Raw genomic sequence first — 18644 nt, 5'->3', positions numbered from 1 at the left:
ATAAACGTTAAAAAAAATTTAAAAATAAAAATTAAGAAGGAAAAAAGAAGACCGAGAAATTTGAATATGGATTTGGTGTTAGGTGATACCAGGAGATTGTTGTCAAGCTCATTGGTATATAAAGATGGTCCTGTGTCTAGATTGAAAAAACAAAACAAAGCCCAGTTTAAAAAAAAAAAAAAATACATACTGGGGTGGGGAGTGAAATAACAGGAAGTCAGGAATTGCATTAGAAAAAAAAAAAAAAGACGAAGCCAATGCAGCAAAATCTTGCTAATTGTCAGGTACATGGGTTCATTATACCGGTTTTTTCTACTAGGTTATTATACAATTATACCACTGTAATTGTATGTTCAAAATTTTTCATTAAAATGTTAAGAAATAAAAAAAAAAAAAAAAAAAAACGGGGCAGAAACTCCTAAAGCAGAAGAGTCAGGTTTTCCCTTGATCTTGTTATTCTTCCTTTTCTAGCTGCGGTCAACTTGGGCAACGGAACTCTCTGGGGCCTTTTTAACCGCGCCAGAACTGGACCGTGACCTTCACTGGCTCAATGACAATTTACCGTCTTTAGGATTTTCATTTATTCTCTTTACATACTGGGTCTGAAAACAACTAGAAGGAAGCCTTTAAGCCTTGGGTTGTGCTAGACACTTTCATAAGGTCGGGGCAGGGCAGGAGGAAGAGGGGAGGACGATCCTGGTGGGGCGAAGGGCAAGCAGACCGACCAGGCTTGGTGCCCTTGTGAGGCTTACACGGGGTGCTCCAGGCAGCGTGTCAGGGACTGGCTTAGAAACCCGCGGGGTTGAGCGCTGGGTGTTGTATGGAAACCAATTTGACAAAAAATTTCATATATTTAAAAAAAAAAGAAACGCAAAAACAAAAACAAAAACACACACACACAAGAAACCCGCAGAGAAGAGGAGGGGAAAACAGCGCAAAAGACAAAAGCAAAACCAGGTAGCTGGGAGATGGTGGGAAAACACTGACGTTGGACTGAAGGGTTGGCTTGGACGACTTGACCTCTCTGGGCTTTAGGAACTTCACCCCCCCCCCCCCCCCCCAGCGTGGCACCGGTAAAAATCCCTCCCCGACAGCTACTCAGGGAAGAGGAATCGGGTCTGAGTGTAGAAAGCAAATATTTATTGAGAATCTACTCTGTGCCAGGTGCTGTTATAGGTAACAGCAACACAGGGATTAATAAAATAAGAGTTTTGCCTTTGAGAAACTCTTATTTCCGCGTGTACTTGGCCATGCTGACGAAGTGAGTGAGGATATAGAAACGAACTAAAAAAACAAACGTGTTGAAAGCCTGCTGTGTGACAGTCACTTTGTCCTGTGTTCTGTTACCTCATTTTAACCTCGCGAGGACACTCCAAGGCGTTGTTCGCTTTACAAAGGAGGAAACTGGCCCAGAGACGCTCACCACGTTTGCCAAAACCACGCAGCTCATACGGAGTTTAGGATGTGAAATCTCCCCAGACCTCCAATCCTCTCTCCTTCTCCACGGTTAGAAGCCAGCCATCTGGAGCATTCTCATCTTTCCACAGCCAAACCGCAGACCTGTCTATACCAGCATCTAGCCTGTCCTTTCCCCTCTTGTTCAATGGAGAAAGCATGCTTCTCGGTATCACACGGATTCTGGATCCCAGAACTTCTCTTGGATCTGTTTGTAGGTATGGATTATCTTCTTTCACTCCCGCTACTCCACCTGGGGCTTTTCCACCAGATCCTTCCCATCAGCGCTCGACACTCAAGCCCCACATGCCTTTCTAGCTCTCGTGCCATCCCTCTGTTCCCTTCCACAGGGACGCTTCTTGAAAGAATTGTCTGCAACCACGGTGTCCTCTGTTTGCTTCCTCACTTCCAGTTCCTCTGACCCAGTCCCTTCCCCTTGCTGCCTGTATTTCTCCAGCAAAGCCGCTCCTGCCAAGTTCAAATGGCCCCGTGATTCCCAATCCATTCGTGTGTGTGTGTGTGTGTGTGTGTGTGTGTGTGTGTGTGTGTTTTCTTTCTATATTCTTAAAAATTGCTCTTTGTAGAGAGGGATCACACTGCTAAATGTTGTTGCCACCCAGGTAATTGTATCTTAAATTTAAAGAACACTGAGCTTTTATTTTATTTATTTTATTTTTTATTTGTAAAGTTTATTTTTATTTATTTTGAGAGAGAGAGAGAGAGAGACCGACTGGGGTAGGGGTGGAGAGCGAGGGAGACAGAATTCCCAAGCAGGCTCCATGCTGTTAGCACAGAGTCAGATGCGGAGCTCAGACTCATGAACCATGAGACTGTGACCTGAGCTGAAGTCTAGAATCGGTCGCTTAATCAACTGAGCCACCCAGGTGCCCCAACACCAAACTTTTTAAAACCATGATTATTGAAAGGTAATTCTCATACTTGAAAATTCACCCATTTAAAGTATATGGTTCAATTGTTTTCAGGATATTCACAGAATTGGGTAACCATCACCACAGCCTAGAGTTTAGACATTTTTACTGCACCCAGATAAACCCTTCAGCTGTTAGTAAGGGCTCCCCCTCTCTCCCCTAGTCCTTGGCAACCACCAATCCACCTTCTGTCTCTAGAGATTTGCCTGTTCTTGACGTTTCATATAAATGGAATCATACAACAGGTGGTCTTTTATGACATGTTTCTTTTACTTAGCTTGACGTTTGCAGGGGCCATCCGTGTTGCAGCCTGAATTGGTGTTTCATTCTCTCCCACTGTGTGGATACACCCCTTTTTGTTCATCTGTTCATTAGTTCATGGACATTTGCTTACTGGTCACCCTTCAGCTATTATGAATAATGCCGCTATTGACATTTATGTAAAACTTTTGATATGGACATGGGCTTTCATTTCTTTTGGTCATACCTGTAAAAAGGGAATTGTTGAGTCACATCGTAACTCAACCTTTGGAGAACTGCACGGCTGTTCTCCAAAGGAGCTGTGCCAGGTTGCATGTCACTGGCCATGTATGAGGGCTCCAATGTCTGCACATCTTCCCTAACACTTGTTATTGTCTGTCTTTGGTCTTTAGCCATAGCTTTTCTGTGTCTATTATGATATTAGCATTTTTTAATAATTCAGCCCCTCTTCCCTTGGTGTTACTTGGACAGTCTTCATTTTAGGTTTATCTGATGTTTCCTCATGAGTAGATTCTGGTGACACGTCACGGGCCAGAACACTGCATAGATAGTACGGTGTCCTTCTTAGGGTGTCACATCTGGAGGCTCATGATGTCCATCTGTACCTCTTGGTGGTGCTAATTTTGGTCATCCGGTTGAGGTGTTGTTCAGTTCTCCACTCTATAATTACTATTTGTTTTTCTTCTTTGCAATTAATGGACATGTGTGGGGAAACCCTTTAAGATCACTCAGATATTCTGCTCTTAGTCAAAATTTCCCCTAGATTTTCCTTCCATCGATGGCTCTTGCCTAATTCTATCTTTATCAGGATGGTTGCCAAGTGAGCATTTTCCAGCTACTGCCCTCCCTCTATATTTAGCAGCTGGTTCTTGGCATTAGGTTGTAAGCTAGATTTCTCCCTTATCCATTGATTGATTGATTGATTGATTGATTGTAAGAACGTATGAATTTCTATTTTTCCTAATGCTTTATAATTCATTACTGTACTTCACTGATTTGGCCGGTGGGAGTTTCTCTACTCTGTCTCCTTTGTCCTTGTGACAAACCCCAATCCTTCTCTCTTTCTCAGCTCCATCGAGGCATAATTGACTAAATTGTAAGATATTTAAAGTGTACACCATGGTGATTTGCTAAACATATATACATCAGGAAAGGATTTCCAGCATCTAGTTAATTAATATATCCATCATGTCACATGTGCATCCGTCCGTATTTGTATGCTCTTTCTTCTCTTGTGAAAACCCTGGATCTGTACATCAACCCATCCCCTCACTTCTCAGTCTTACAATCATATACACTAGTTTCAGAAGGGCTTCCCCTGTACCATTACAATAAGCAAACCTACAAAAACGAGTTTGAGACTTGTTTATAATTCTTAAAATTCATAGAAGTGTGTAATGCGTATCATGAGAAATCTGAAAAATATCCTAGGGACTCAGAAACTTTCAATAAAAATCTCTTATAAGCCTGAAATACCAGCTCAGTTCTTGGATTGGAGTTGGATTTGGGGGTATTTTCTTTCTAAGGTGGAAAGGCAACTGTAATTTCCTAAGAGTAGCCTTTAATTGAAGACATGTTTGCAAATCCACTGTGTGATCCCAGAACTCATTCAAATAGGCATTTGTGCTCGATATGTCTCAGGTTTGGCCTTGTCGGAGCATGCCCACAGACAGCAGAATCACCAGCTACATTTTGCTAAGAGAGATTGTGCCAAACTGATGCACTTGACCGCCCGAGGAAACAACTCCCTGCTCTTCCAGGTGAGATTGAAACCTGCTCACCTTCTTCTTTCTTCAAAAAATCCACAGAAGCATCAGAAATTGTCTTAAATTAGACCCAGGCCAATCTGGAGATAAGCTCCATCCCTGTCTACTCCCCCTCATTATTCCATAATCACCAGTTTGCATTTTTTGACTCACTTCCTTTATCATAAATCCCTCTACATTTGTTGACTTCTGGCCGCGACAACAGGAATGCTTAGCAATGAAGAAAAGACTTAGTGCTGTGAACTAGAAGAGGAGACCCTCCCAATCTAGACAGTACAGATTGGAATGGAGTTGAGAGTTCAGGGGCCTAATAAGTTCCTTTCCTCCTTTCTCACCCATGTAATATACTAGTTGAGAGATAGGAGTCAAGCAGATGGAAATTGACATCTCTTTATTAATGATATATCTAGGTTGGACTATGTTGGTGGATGCTATATTGTACAACCAAAAACCCATTTCAGGAAGGAAGGACTCATTCCCCCAGCTGTACATCTTCCAGAAGATCAGCTGACGGCCCTCTTTGGGGATGGTCTTGGCTGAAGGAAACCATCTTGCCCAATCTCACCTTCCAGAGGCAGCCTATTCCCGATGACTGGCCCAACTTGGGAATACCAAGACTTCACCCCACTGCACTTTGGGACAGGTCTGTAGGGTTGCTGAGGCTTCTGCTGGGACTGCATTGCTGCTCAACCTCTCCCTCTACCCAGTTTGCTTCCTCCTCCCACTGTCCAGAGGTATCAATCCCAAGAGCACTGCCTTGTCAATTTCCTATAGGCTAATCTCCAAATTTGTCTCCAGAAGAACCCAGCCTGGGATGCATGGAGTCAGGGAAAGCGTCCTGGAGGTTGCATTTGACTGAGCTGTAAGACTAAAAGTGAGACAGGCAAACCAAGAGTATGTGTGATTCATCCCAGGGAACAACACAGGTGAAGGCCAGAGAACTTCAAATCTTGTGTTCTGAGTCCCAACTTCCTTCCCTGTTCCATTTAGACCTACCCAGGGCCTGACATCATTTTGGTTGTATGCATTAATAAGGATGAGTGAGCTTTTTCCATGTATTTCAGATTGTGGATTGTACCTATTTGTTTGTTACAGCAGAAGCACAGAAACAAACAATGCCAAACAGGAATAATAATGGCTCCCATTTATTGAGCTCTTACTATGCTCTAAGCCCTGTATTAAGCACTTGATACATATTCTCTTATTTAGGTCTCCTAAGATCCTCTAGGGCAAATACTATTATTGTTTCTAATTTTATGAATAAGAAAACTGAGGCTTAGCCAAGTTAAGAGACCTTCCTGTTCTCCAGCATCCAGTAGGACTCTTGGCCACCTACTATAGACCCCCTTAGACAGAGAACCATGAGGGAGCATATATGAGGATGGCAGAATCTGCAGCAGGTTGTGACCTCTCTTGGATGTGCACAGAGGGCCTGGCCGGAGGGCAGGACCTGCCTCAGGCAGCTTGAGGCTCGGAGACCTGACCTTGTGTGGCTTCCAGCTCTCCAGCTCAGGTGGAGGTGGGTAGTAAGCAGAAAGGCCTCAGCGCTGAGGAGAGAGCCATGGTTCTGAGGCTGTAGACAGTTGCCTCTGCTCAAACTAAGAGAAACTTGATAGACCAGTTTTTCTTGCCTTTGGAAAAGAAGGTGCCAGCATAAGGCCAGTGCTTAGGGATCATTCAGAGATGTTTTTTCAGGAAACAGAAGGGAGTGGGGCCAGCAAGGCATAAAGGGAGGCGTTTAAAAAAAGAAGGCCTGTGTGTAGGTTTCCCTTGCAGATGGGGTTTCATAAACAAAAGACGCACCATGCCTCTTGGTTCTTTTGCTCAACCATCCAATCATGCATTTAACAATATCTATTGGGTGCCTACTATATGCTAGGCACTGTCCAAGGCACTCGGGCACAGCAGTGAACAAGACATTCAAGGTCCCAGCTCTTCTTGAGCTAATATGCTAGTGGGAGAAGATAGACCTACTCTAGTCTCCTAGCTGTCACTGGCCCTGTCAACTCCTGCTAAGCTTTGTTGGCCCGTTGCCTGCTCAAGGGATGGTACCTGGGCTTCTGCATGATCATGGTCAAGGATGGGCAGGGTGTGGAAGTGTTGCTTGTCACCCCCACTACAACCTCCCTGTGGTAGGAAGGCTGGATTCCACATTATTCTCTTAATGGAAAGAGCTAATGCCAAAGCCATTAGCCTAGGCCTGTGGGTAAGAGGGCCCCAAGAGTCCATCCCTAATCCCTCTGTGCCCCATCCCTGGCAAGAGGGGTGAGATGAGTCCAGATGACCCTTACCCATGCATCAGGAGCTACTCTATGGCCAGTTCTCTAAAACCTAGCAGCCTGTTGGGATGGCACCTATCATGAGTTGGGGCCTCCAGGCCCTGCTGCATGAAACCAAGTTCTTACTTCTCATCAAGGACTTTCTCTTGAGTGGGCAAGTCTGCTGAACTTGGGGCCCCTTTGTTTAAAGCAAGAACTACCACTGGAGAAACAGGTGTAGTGTAGAAAACAGCACTTGGTCTGAAGCAGGAGGAAAGCATGTTCTAATTCCAGAATTGCCACCTTTTAGCTGAGTGATTGGGCAAGTTGCTTGACTTCTCTCAATGAGCGTTCTGGAATATGTTATCATCCCTAACTCACAAGGCTAAATAAGGTAATGGGTAAGAAAGGCTCAGGCTTGGAACACTTAGTAAACACTGGCTAGATATCAAATATTAATTGAATATGAAGTGATCTCAAATCAAAGTAGTAACTTTTTTGCTGAGCACTTGAGGGAATTGAAGGAAGTATAAAGCAACATGGCCTGTCCCCAAGGAATTTTCCCTAGAGTTCAGTTGTAGTCTTGTAGAGTTCTCTGATGACAATATCGAGTGCTCAAAATTGCTAATAAGTAGCATGTGGTAAGTGTGCAAGTGTTACAAATGGGTTTCATCTACATATACAGAGAGAATTACAGACTAAGCAGGAAAAAACACTGAGGGAGCAAGCGGGCAGTTTTAAGTTCCCATACTGTATCTGGTAGGACACTTACTGGTGGGACGTAGGCACTATTCAAAGTAAAACCTTCCGAATAATGGGTTGGGGGAGTGGAGGCACCCAGCCTGGGATTTGCCCTCTTCCAGGGAGTCTAACGGAAGGCTGGGTTCAGCACTGATGACAAGTGGACCTTCACTGACCCTTGGCAGTAGTCACCTGATCCAGTGGATTTTCACTGGAGAAGAACTACAGCTTACACATGAGTTTGTTGTCCAAATAGAAACAAAACCAGAGGGGCGCCTGGGTGGCGCAGTCGGTTAAGCGGCCGACTTCAGCCAGGTCACGATCTCGCGGTCCGTGAGTTCGAGCCCCGCGTCGGGCTCTGGGCTGATGGCTCGGAGCCTGGAGCCTGTTTCTGATTCTGTGTCTCCCTCTCTCTCTGACCCTCCCCCGTTCATGCTCTGTCTCTCTCTGTCCCCAAAAAAATAAATAAACGTTAAAAAAAAAAAAAAAAAAAAAAAAAAAAAAAAAGAAACAAAACCAGAGATGGCCAGAGTTATGGAAGATGAAGACTCTGCAGGTGGAAGAACCCACAGCTCACTGATTATTATTGTTTCAGTCCTCGTACAATGAGAGGACAGGCCTTCGGGAGCCAGATGGGATCATGGTGGAACAGGGCCCAGTATAGCATGCAGGAGATCCATGGAAGAATCACAAAGATAAGCAAGGAGAGGCATATAGAACAGAAACAGGGAAGAGGCTGTTCTTGTGGCTTGTCCTAGTGGGGAGGGACAGGTAGTGAACACCAGACCCATGTGGTTGTTTTAATTGTATACTTTATTTTCCTACTATAACTATATTTGTGCTTAACAGTTTTGTAATGTAATGTGTGTATAGTTTATCGTAGAGGGTGGGCTCAGTCATTTTAAACAAACCATTTTGCTGATATAACCTCCGTAGATATTGCCAAGGAGGGGAAGTGAGTGGGCAGTTCCCATGTCCATGGCAGTCACCTGGTGCCCACCATGGGTGCGCTGGTTGACCTATTCCTTACAGGGTGGTTCTGACTGAGAAGGTTGAATATGGGCACCTCTCTCTAAAGTGGAGAACAGAATGATTGCTGGAGGAATCCACCATACTGGCCGCTCCTTAAATTTCCTCCTATATTTTCTGCACTTGTGAAAACTGTCATCAGCCATATTTGTGGGGGCTTCAGGAATGTGACCCACTCAACCCTGTATCCACTAGTTGCTTGGTTTTAGAAACATTGCTGAGATTTTTGACAAGTGATTTCATGGTTCCTTTATTCCTGTGTGTCAGAGACAGAATATTAACTTTACACTCTAACGCGGATGCACAGAGAAAATATACCTTATTTTTCTTATATCTAGAGTAGCCTTCCCCGCTTCAAGCCCACAGCCAACTCATTAGCAAAGAGAAAATGTAAGTGTTCAAATTTAAGTGTAACTCAATATTAAATCTAAAAGTTTATTTAGAGTAACTTCTTTGGGATAAAATTGCTCAGTCCCCCAGATATAATTCCTCCTCTGTCTTTTTTGTTCCCAAAGATGCATCCACATGTGTACATGAGAGGTGGTGGTGGTTTATGTGACGTCACAGCCATAGGGAAGATTCAGGGTCTTTGTTCCTTCTCATGTACTCACCCTCCCTGGAAGTATGACTCCTGACCTGACCTTGCTCAGTTCGGTTAGGGCCTTCAAGCACCCTCTGGCTGACTCCCCCTCACCTTCGCTCTCTTAGGCTTTGGCAACTCCTCTGAAGAGACTCCCATTTGGCTTTGGCTGGAGTGTTTCCCTCAGTAGCCTGGGTACTGAGATCCCTCGTCCTTCCCATGGTGATCCTTCTGGAAAACTCTTCCACTGGACTCTCAGGCATTTCTGAAACCTGTCTATGCCACACTGGGAACAAAGATGACTCAGGAAACTTGAGCCATACGGTCTGCCTCTGCCTGACTGTGCTGGAGTATCAGGGTGAGGAGGTGGTCCCCCCAGCTCAGTGTGGACAGCCTGGAAATTAGCCTCCTCCTCCCAGTCTTCAATGGCTTGCAGAACAGAGCCTCCGGCCTTCTTGGCTCTCTTAGACTTATCTAACCCACGGCCCTCCTAAGTTCACTGGGCAGTAACCAGTTAGAGCAAAAGCTTTGTTCTGCTACCTCCATATGCTTCTTCTGTCTCCTGCTATATCCTGGGCTAGAACGTGGAGGGCTTGTCTTTTGCTTCTATTCCATTTCTTCTTGCACAGAGCGCAATTTGTTCCTATAAGGGCAAGAGTATCTTCTCCATACCATGGAAGCACTCTCTGAGCCAGGTCCTCCAGGCTTAGATGCTGATACCTAAGGAGGAAGACAAAAGAATTTGGAAAACCATCTCTCAAGACAGTAGCCTTGGGTGCAAAGCTATTATCCTGCTACCTAAATTGTGATTGCTGGAGCTGATTACTACCTTGGTAATTCTTTTTACACTCTCTCTGTCACAATACCTAATCTTCTGGAGGCATTTGATGATAAAGGTCATGTACTTGGGGAGGTAAGAAAGAAGAACAATTTTAGAGATTTCAAGATGTGAGTTACCCTTCTTAGACCTGCTTCTCTGGAAAGGTCCTTCTACTTGGGCACACTGCAGTGGTGTGGGATGGAAATACCTCCAAGTGGAAAATGTCTTTGTCCCAGTCAGCCTGATAAATCTTGGTCCCAGCCAAAGACGGGATGACAGCAGCTGTAGCTGATGACAGAGGGAGATAAGAGTCCCTGAATTGAAAAACAAGAGGGGACAGTACCTCACCCAAAGGGCATCTTGAAGGAGGAAAAAAAAAGAAGATACTTAAAGCATAGCCCATAAAGAACTGAAATGGACTTCATCAAATAAGAACTATTCGCTACTCTACTACTAAATAGCTACTAAATAGCCAGCCGACTGGCAGTCACCAGAACTTTCTTGTCTACCTCCCCCAACCTCAACCTTGTCTAAATAGTCATTTTCATGTATTTGAACTGTTTCCACTGCTCTGCCTTCCCAAATGTCACCTGCATGAATGAGGCACCCTCTGTCCTCAAGGTGGAAAATTTAAGGACTAGCATATTGCCCCTTGTTATTCGTTAAGCTTTCTATGAGGAGCCTGGGTTTCTGCAGGGTCCTGGTTTCAGGAAAGCTCACAGTTCGGCACGGTCATATAGTTCTTGCCCATTTTCTGTGTTGGGTAAATTTGCAACTGGCCGCTGGCAGAAGGCTCTGTCTGCTAGGACTATGCTCTCTTTCACGGGAGCATGTTAGGGGTCAACTTCAAGCACTATTAGCTAGGACTTCCTCTCTTCATCTTCCCCATTTCCTCAGCAAGGTATCATCTTGACTGCTAAGTGCAGTACCATATATCTCCTGGAAACAGGGACACCTGAGACTTCAAACCTGTAAGGAGAGATCAAGCCTAATAGCTCAACACAAGTTTTCTGAAATCACTGACATAATACATAAGGATCGCGTGCCTACTTTGTGCTCACACCATGCTCAGCACTGGAAACATAAGTGTGCAAGACAGACATCGTCTCCCCTCTCAATGGAGTTTATGGGCTGGTGGAGGAGACAGGCTTTGTTAAAATATTTGCTCAAACAAATACATAATTACAAGTGGTGATAAACGCTGTGGAAAAAAACGCGAAGTGCGGTGAGTGGAAAGAGCTGACCTAGCTTGAGGGAGGAGGCGGAATAGAAAAGTCTGTCTAAGGAGAATGAGTTTTCAACTGGGATCAAGAGGAGGACAGGCGTGGATAGGAGACCAGAGTCTGTGGACAGGATATACAAAAGACCTGAAGCGAAATGAGCGTGGCTGCTTTCAGGGACCGAATCACACCAGTGTTACAGATTAAATTGTGTCCCCTTCAAAAAAGATATATTGGGGGGAAAAAATACGTTGAGGTCCTAACCCCGGGTACCTCAGAATACGACCTTATTTAGAAATAGGGTTGTTGTGGATGCAATTACTTAAGATGAGGTCCTACTAGAGACCAGTAGGCTTCTAATGCAATGTGCCATCCTTATAAGAAGGTGGCCACGTGAAGACAGAGACCTGGCGAGAATGCCATGGGACGATGGAAGATTGGAGCAACGCACCTACAAGCCAAGGAATGCCCACGATGCCTGCAAACCACCAAAAGTGAGGCGGAAGCAAGGAAGGCTTCCCTCACGGTTCTGGGGAGAAGACTGGCCCTGCCAACACCTTGTGTTTGTAGCCTTCTAGCCAGAACTGTGAGACAATGAGTTTCTGTTGTTTAAGGCACTGGGTCTGTGGTACTTGGTTACAGCAGCCCCAGGGAACTTTCAGAGCGGGTGTGGCCGAGTTGTAAAACAGAGCGCAAGGGAGGAGTGTGAGGCAAGAGGGGAAGAGTAGGAAGGGCCATAGACCTGTGCTCAGGATTCGGGGCTCTAGCCTCAAAGCAGTGGGGCAGCAGTGAGGAGTTTAACTGCTATCATTCCAGTCACAGTGCACACAGATCGCCATGGTTGCCGGGTGCAGAAGGACTGGAGACAGGATGAGGGGTGTTGCAGGTTGAGTTCTCCAGGAGGAGACGCCGCGATAAAGCCTGAGCTGACATGGGGCGCCTGGGTGGCGCAGTCGGTTAAGCGTCCGGCTTCAGCCAGGTCACGATCTCGCGGTCCGTGAGTTCGAGCCCCGCGTCAGGCTCTGGGCTGATGGCTCGGAGCCTGGAGCCTGTTTCCGATTCTGTGTCTCCCTCTCTCTCTGCCCCTCCCCCGTTCATGCTCTGTCTCTCTCTGTCCCAAAAAATAAATGAAAACGTTGAAAAAAAAAAAATTTAAAAAAACCCTGAGCTGACAATGCCTCCGCTAACCTGCTGGAGAGCTCTGGAGCGAGGTCCGTCAAAGTTGTGCTACCACCTCTCAAACGATCAGACATTCCGGCTTCCCAGGGTGGCCACCTGTACGGGATGCCCTGGGAAAGGCGTGACCTGAGGCGAGGTGGCCCGTCAGCAGCGGAGGCAGCCTCGGCAGGAACAGTGAAGCTGTCTGCGGTCTACATGCCCCACGGCTGGTCAATAAGTCTTTCCTTGAAGGGTTCTGGGCTGCTCATCTCCTCTTCTGCCACAAGACATCATGGGGACCCCAGAAATGAAGGGCTCCGGGGGAGAGGTGACAGTGGCTTGAGCCGGTGTGGTGGCAGTGAAGAGAGAGAATGTGGCCTGGTTCCGAGATGGGTTAGTAGGTGAAATGCTACAGATTGCAGAGATTGAATGAGAGGATTGAGGCTTTAAGGGAAAAGGAGGCATCAAGAAGGGCTTCCAGGCGTCTGCCTTTGCCCCACCGAATGGATGGTTGGTGCCATTCACCAAGTTAGAGAGCTCTGGAGAAGATCGAATATGAGAAGGTAGAAGGTCGTGCTTTCAGATGTGAAATACTGTTGGATGAACTGGATATACCGAGGAATAAAAACCCTGAGAGAAACACACACGCACGCACACGCGCGCGTGCACGCACATTTTGGTTCCAAGAAGAGTCCTGTGTGCTCACCTCTCATTCTTGAAAATGCCATCTGTTGTTGCACCACTATGGATTTTACCCTTTTTTGCTGGAACCTGAATCAGCATCCATAATTTACCTGATAAGCACGCTGAAAAGCTGTAGTGCAGAAAGATATGAAAAGGAACTCAGACATCTGAGGAGTGAGGATGGCCCCACGCACTGCACAGGAAATAATTAGCCAACTCCCGAGCCAGCGGTACCACCCCCCGATGGTATCACTTGCTAATCCAGGACTGTAGTAACTCCAGAGGTGAGGCGGGTAGGTTTGAGAGGTGAGAGAGAGCGGCGACATGAAAGACTGAAGATTAATTTAAGACCGGGAAAGAGTTTTCACCAGAAAACCACTTTGCTAAGCAGAATCTGCGGACAAGTCCAAGCAGAACTTTCCATCCAATCGAAGTTCATCAGCTGAACTGGGCTCATAATTATGCTCCATCCCGCCACCAGCTGGGGCTGCCACCTGTACCACCCCTTTGAGATGTCAAGTTTTCCATGGATATGTTCATTGCCTTTGACTCAGTGAGTCCAAATTCTGAAGCTGATCCTAAAGAAAATAGCCAATAAAAGGAAGATGCTGTAGGCATGATGATGTTATCAGCACATTTTATGATAGCGATATATTAGAAAACTCCTTTCATGCCAAGAATGCATCTTCACTTCGTGAAAGGTGTTGACTGTGGTCATTATGAGGGTTGTGTTACAACAGGATAAGATGCTCGCCTAGTCTCTTTGCTGAGCGGCCGCCTTGAGAAGCACTGTGATACATCCGAACATAAAAGTAGGCTCTGATGTGGGGAGTAAACCACAAAGATGATACGTAGCCTTTAGGAGGTCACACAGTAAGAGGGAGAGCTGAGATTCTAACCCAGATCAGTCCTTCTACAAAGCCCGACCATCCAGCCACTCATACATTTAACCAACAAATATTTATTGAGTCTCTAATATGTGCCAAGAGCTGTGTGAAGCCATGCTGTTTTGGTGATATCATCTTCCCTGGAAAGAAAGGTAAAAGTGCAGCTTTTCATATGCAGATGCAACTTCTTGTCTGAGAACTGCAATGTTTTAGATGGTGTCTTATAGTTTTTAGAAACTCATAGTCTTTATCCTCCAACTGTTCATCACCTATCCATCTTCAAGACTTCTCTCAGACCCCTTTCCCATTTCCTCCAGCCACAACAGCTCTCTCCCCGCACTGGGTCCCTTCACCACACAGTTCACACCTAACTAGATCTCGATGAATGCTGATGGCCAGCCCTGGAGATTTATTCTTTGGTATATACTGTCTTACTCTTTACTTAATAGATGCACATGTGTGTGCATGCTCTTCTGCGTGTGTATGTGTGTGTGTGTGTGTGTGTGTGTGTGTGTGTGTGTGTTCTTTCCAATAAGGCTGTAAACAGCTCCATTAATTGAAAATTGTTGAGGCTGGGAGTTCTCTGATTCATAGGCTTCATGTGCTATTGCCTCACCAAAAAGATTGCCGTATTCAAACTAAATAATTTATGTCTTCTTTACATTTTTCAACCCAGCCACGTCAAGCCCGCAAAGACTTAAAAATTGACCCAGACATTTTTTTTTTTCAACATTTATTTATTTTTGGGACAGAGAGAGACAGAGCATGAACGGGGGAGGGTCAGAGAGAGAGGGAGACACAGAATCGGAAACAGGCTCCAGGCTCTGAGCCATCAGCCCAGAGCCCGACGTGGGGCTCGAACTCACAGACCGCGAGATCATGACCTGGCTGAAGTCGGACGCTCAACCGACTGCGCCACCCAGGCGCCCCGACCCAGACATTTTAAAAACGTCTCACTTAATTATTTCAACAACCTATGAATATGTGTATCAGTAAGACTGAGCTTCATTAAGCTGTAGTAGCAAACAACCCCCTGATCTTCGTTGCTCAAAACAACAATAGGTTATTTTTATTTAGGTCGGTAGGGAATCTGTTGTACTTTAAACCCACTCAGAAGCCCGGATGATGAAGATTTCTGAAATGTTCCCAATCTTTATAGGGTGAGAGGAAGAAACAGGAGCAATTCTTGCACTAGCTTACAGGTTTCCATATTTTATTGGCCAAAGTCAATAGTATGGCCATGCCTAAAATCAAGGGAGAAGGGAAGTGTAGTCTCACCAAATACCCAAAGAAGAAATAGAAATAGGGGCGCCTGGGTGGCGCAGTCGGTTAAGCGTCCGACTTCAGCTAGGTCACGATCTCGCGGCCCGTGGGTTCGAGCCCCGCGTCAGACTCTGGGCTGATGGCTCAGGGCCTGGAGCCTGTTTCCGATTCTGTGTCTCCCTCTCTCTCTGCCCCTCCCCCGTTCATGCTCTGTCTCTCTCTGTCCCAAAAATAAATAAACGTTGAAGAAATAGAAATATTTGGTGAAGAGCATTAATAATTACTATGTTTTTTTAGCATTACTATTACTATTTTTTTTCCTTTTTAGTTTTTAAATACCACGAAAACTCAGATGGGTTTAACAACAGGTCCAAGGTCATACATTTAACCACAGAAGAGCTAGGATTTGAACTGAAGTCCGTCTGATAGCAGAGACTACACCTCTTTCGCTTATTTCAGAGCTGCTTTCCGGAAAGGATGCCTTGCACATTCTTTGGGTTCTGGCTGGCCTCACTTAAATTATTCTTCTCTGTAGGGCTCTTCATTGGCTACTTCAGGTGTATCCTCACCAAACATGATGTCTGTTTGCTCTTCTAGTAGTCGATTCATTGTTATTTCAATTTTTTTAGATGTTTTTAATGTTTATTTATTTTTGAGAGAAGAGAGCGAGGGAGGGACAGAGAGAGAGGATCTGAAGCGGGCTCTTACTACCTTTCCTTTGACAGAGCAGGTGTCAGTAATATCAAGGTGAATAATATTTAGTCCTAGCTTATAAGGGTTTCATCTTTAACTGGAACAATCGCTAAAAATAGCAAATAATTCCCAAAGCAATGTGACAAGTACTATAATGAAGACCTGCCCAGTCTTTGGATACAGGCTGTCTCCCAAAGTGGAATTAGGAAAATGGAAATGGCACACGTGAGAGTCACCATCACTGGAAGTAACCCAGACCAAGTCTGCAAAGAAAAAGTTGCAGAGATTGAGGAACACGCCTGAGCCTGGCAAGCCTGGATTTTTTTGCAAATAAAAAAGCTCAAAGCTAAACAACAATAAACTGCAGCATGGGACAGGACTGCTAACAGAAGGTAGATGGTTTGATTGGGATTTCTGAGAGGGAGGTATCCCCGATGGAAGTTTATTACTTGAGATGTAGCACCGTCAAAGTCATAGAAAAATATAGCCTGGGGAAACTAAGGCTCAGGGAGAACCAGTGATGGGTCCCAGCTCACAGAAAAATGGTGATGTTGGGATTTCACCCCAAGGCTGTCTTCCCTAAAAGTTGAATGTCCACACGTGTTCCATGTTGCCACCTGCCACTGAGTGAACCACCCAAACCAGCGGCCTGCAAGCCAGAACGTTGATGGCACTTCAGGGGCCCCGGGAAGACTTTAATCTTGGGTTCTCCCAACCCAGCTGCCACCTTGGATTATTTGAAGTAAAAATTACACCTGTATTGGTGTCTTTCAAGCCACTGTTCTAAATCTCTGAAGATAAGCATTACAGATAAATGTATGCTGCTCCGTTTATCAGTCTTTTGAAATCTCCAGTTTAGGAATGAATATGTTGGGTTGTATGTCCCTTTCAGGCTCCACCCTACCCTCCTCTCAGCCCATAGGCTGCAGGGAGAGATGCTACATCCACTTACAAACAGGATGACAGAGTAGTTAATTCTTGCTAGAGCCATTTATTAATATAGCCATGGCTCCATTACAGTGTGAGTTTCTGGAGGTCAGTAGCCAAGTGTTGTGCCTTTAAAATTCCTCAGGCTTCCAGAAGAGTCAAGAGAGTTTTTTCATTTGTTTCATTTCTTAAATCAAATGCTGTCATATTATTAAAGTAATCTGGGTCAATGGAGAGTGACATGATCTTTTTGGCAGTTTATGGATAATTTCTAAGGAATCTTCCTACACTGTAGGAATCTTTCCTACATTGTAGAAAAAGGGAAATAAAATGGAGAAAGACTCCACTTTTGACCCAGATGGCATAATAATAGGGACTGGAGTTGAAATAACTAAGAAAAGACAAAATATAGAAAATAAAAGTTTTTAAGATACTGATAAGCAGGCAAAGAAAGACAGTGGTCCCGGAGATACAAGGAACAAACGTGGTGAGCCCTATGGTCGCCCAAAGTTACTGACCTGAGCTTCCAGGCCATAACTCAGGGAAGGGAACCCAAGCAAAGCCCAGCAGACTCCTTCAGTTGGGAGATGAAATTGAGAAAGCAGGGAGATCAAGGCAGCTAGAATATACATTAGGAAAAGTACCATAGAGGCGAGAGCTGCACAAAGAGAAAAACCCTTGGATCCACAAAGAGGTCCTCTTGAGTTTTTAGCAGGGTATGATCAGCACATATGTACAAGAGAACCACCAAAGATCAGAGAAGGAAGCATTCAAAATGATTAAAGAGGGGCACTTGGGAGGCTCAGTCAGTTAAGCATCCGACTTCAGCTCAGGTCATGATCTCATGGTTCATGGGTTCGAGCCCCACATCAGGCTCTGTGCTGACAGCTCACATCCTGAAGCCTGATTCAGATTGTGTGTCTCCCTCACTCTCTGCCCCTCCCCTGCTCATGCCCTCTCTCTCTCTCTCTCTCTCTCTCTCAAAATAAATATACCTTTAAAAAATCTATTAAAAAAAAGATTAAAGGAATAGTTCCTAATGCCCATCTAGGGACAGAAATAGTCCTGCTCCTATGAGCCACACAGGAAAAACTTGTAATTCATGGGGCATTGAATAGAATATTCTAGAAGGTCTTGCCTCAGTAGTGAAGAATAATTATCCCTAAACTGGATATTGCTCTGGACCATAAAATATCACTGGATATTTTATGAATCATAAAAGCAAACCCTGAGAGGATTGAACTGTTTCCAAGTAACCGTATCCTAAAACAAAGCTCAAAAATATTTACAGGAATATAAAAATATCCTGTCCCTAACACAATAAAATTCATAGTATCTGGCATCCAATACAGAAGAGTTCTCACTTGGATACCCATTCTGAGTTCTCTCCACCTCTGTAAGACCTCTGCAAATGAAGTGTGCCCTCCCCTAGTCTCTCAGACTGCCATCAACAGAAATCGAGAAAGCAGCCTACAGCAACGCTTGTTGTCTATGAGAGGCTCTCCTCCAGCCTTCCATATGACCATCAGTCAGGAGTCCAGAGAGCAGTCAAGAGCTCTGTGTGCTCCTGATACCCCTTCCTACCCTTCTGTGATAGATAATTTTACATGTCAACTTGGCTGCATCATGGGATGTCTAGATAACTGGTCAAACATTACTTCTGGATGTGTCTGTGAGGGTGTTTCTTGAAGAGATTAGCATTTGAATCTGTAGTCTGCGTAGAGCAGGTGGCCCTCTCAAATGTGTCTGGGCTTCAGTCTGAATAGAACAAAAGGGCAGAGGAAAGTTGACTTTGCTCTCTGCCTGACTGCTTGAGCTGGGACAGAGATTTGCCCTCATTGCTCCCAGTACTCAGGCCTTCCAGCTACACCACTGGCTTTCCTGGGGCTCCAGTTTGCAGACAGCAGATTATAGGACTTCTCAGCTTCCACAATCAAATGAGTTAAACCTTATAATAAATCTTGTGTGTGTGT

At 45.1% G+C, this 18644-nt stretch overlaps 1 long non-coding RNA gene across 2 annotated transcripts in view; it reads left to right on the top strand.

Annotated features, from left to right (window-relative positions):
• The first annotated feature begins 735 nt into the window (after window positions 1-735).
• Window positions 736-18644, top strand: part of LOC147576646 (uncharacterized) — a 29414-nt gene continuing 11505 nt past the window's right edge. Inside the window, exons 1-2 of one of the 2 annotated variants that reach the window (XR_015240995.1) lie at window positions 736-1673; window positions 4287-4405. This is a non-coding gene — a long non-coding RNA (uncharacterized LOC147576646). The remainder of the gene's footprint in view (window positions 1674-4286; window positions 4406-18644) is intronic. The other variant, XR_015240996.1, reaches the window with a different exon arrangement.

The sequence above is a fragment of the Puma concolor genome, chromosome D1 (genome assembly GCF_028749965.1).
Source record: "Puma concolor isolate L17-30 chromosome D1, mPumCon1.1.hap2, whole genome shotgun sequence".
NCBI lineage: Eukaryota > Metazoa > Chordata > Mammalia > Carnivora > Felidae > Puma > Puma concolor.
Note: the sequence above shows the minus strand (reverse complement) of the source record. Positions and strands in the feature narration are given on the sequence as shown.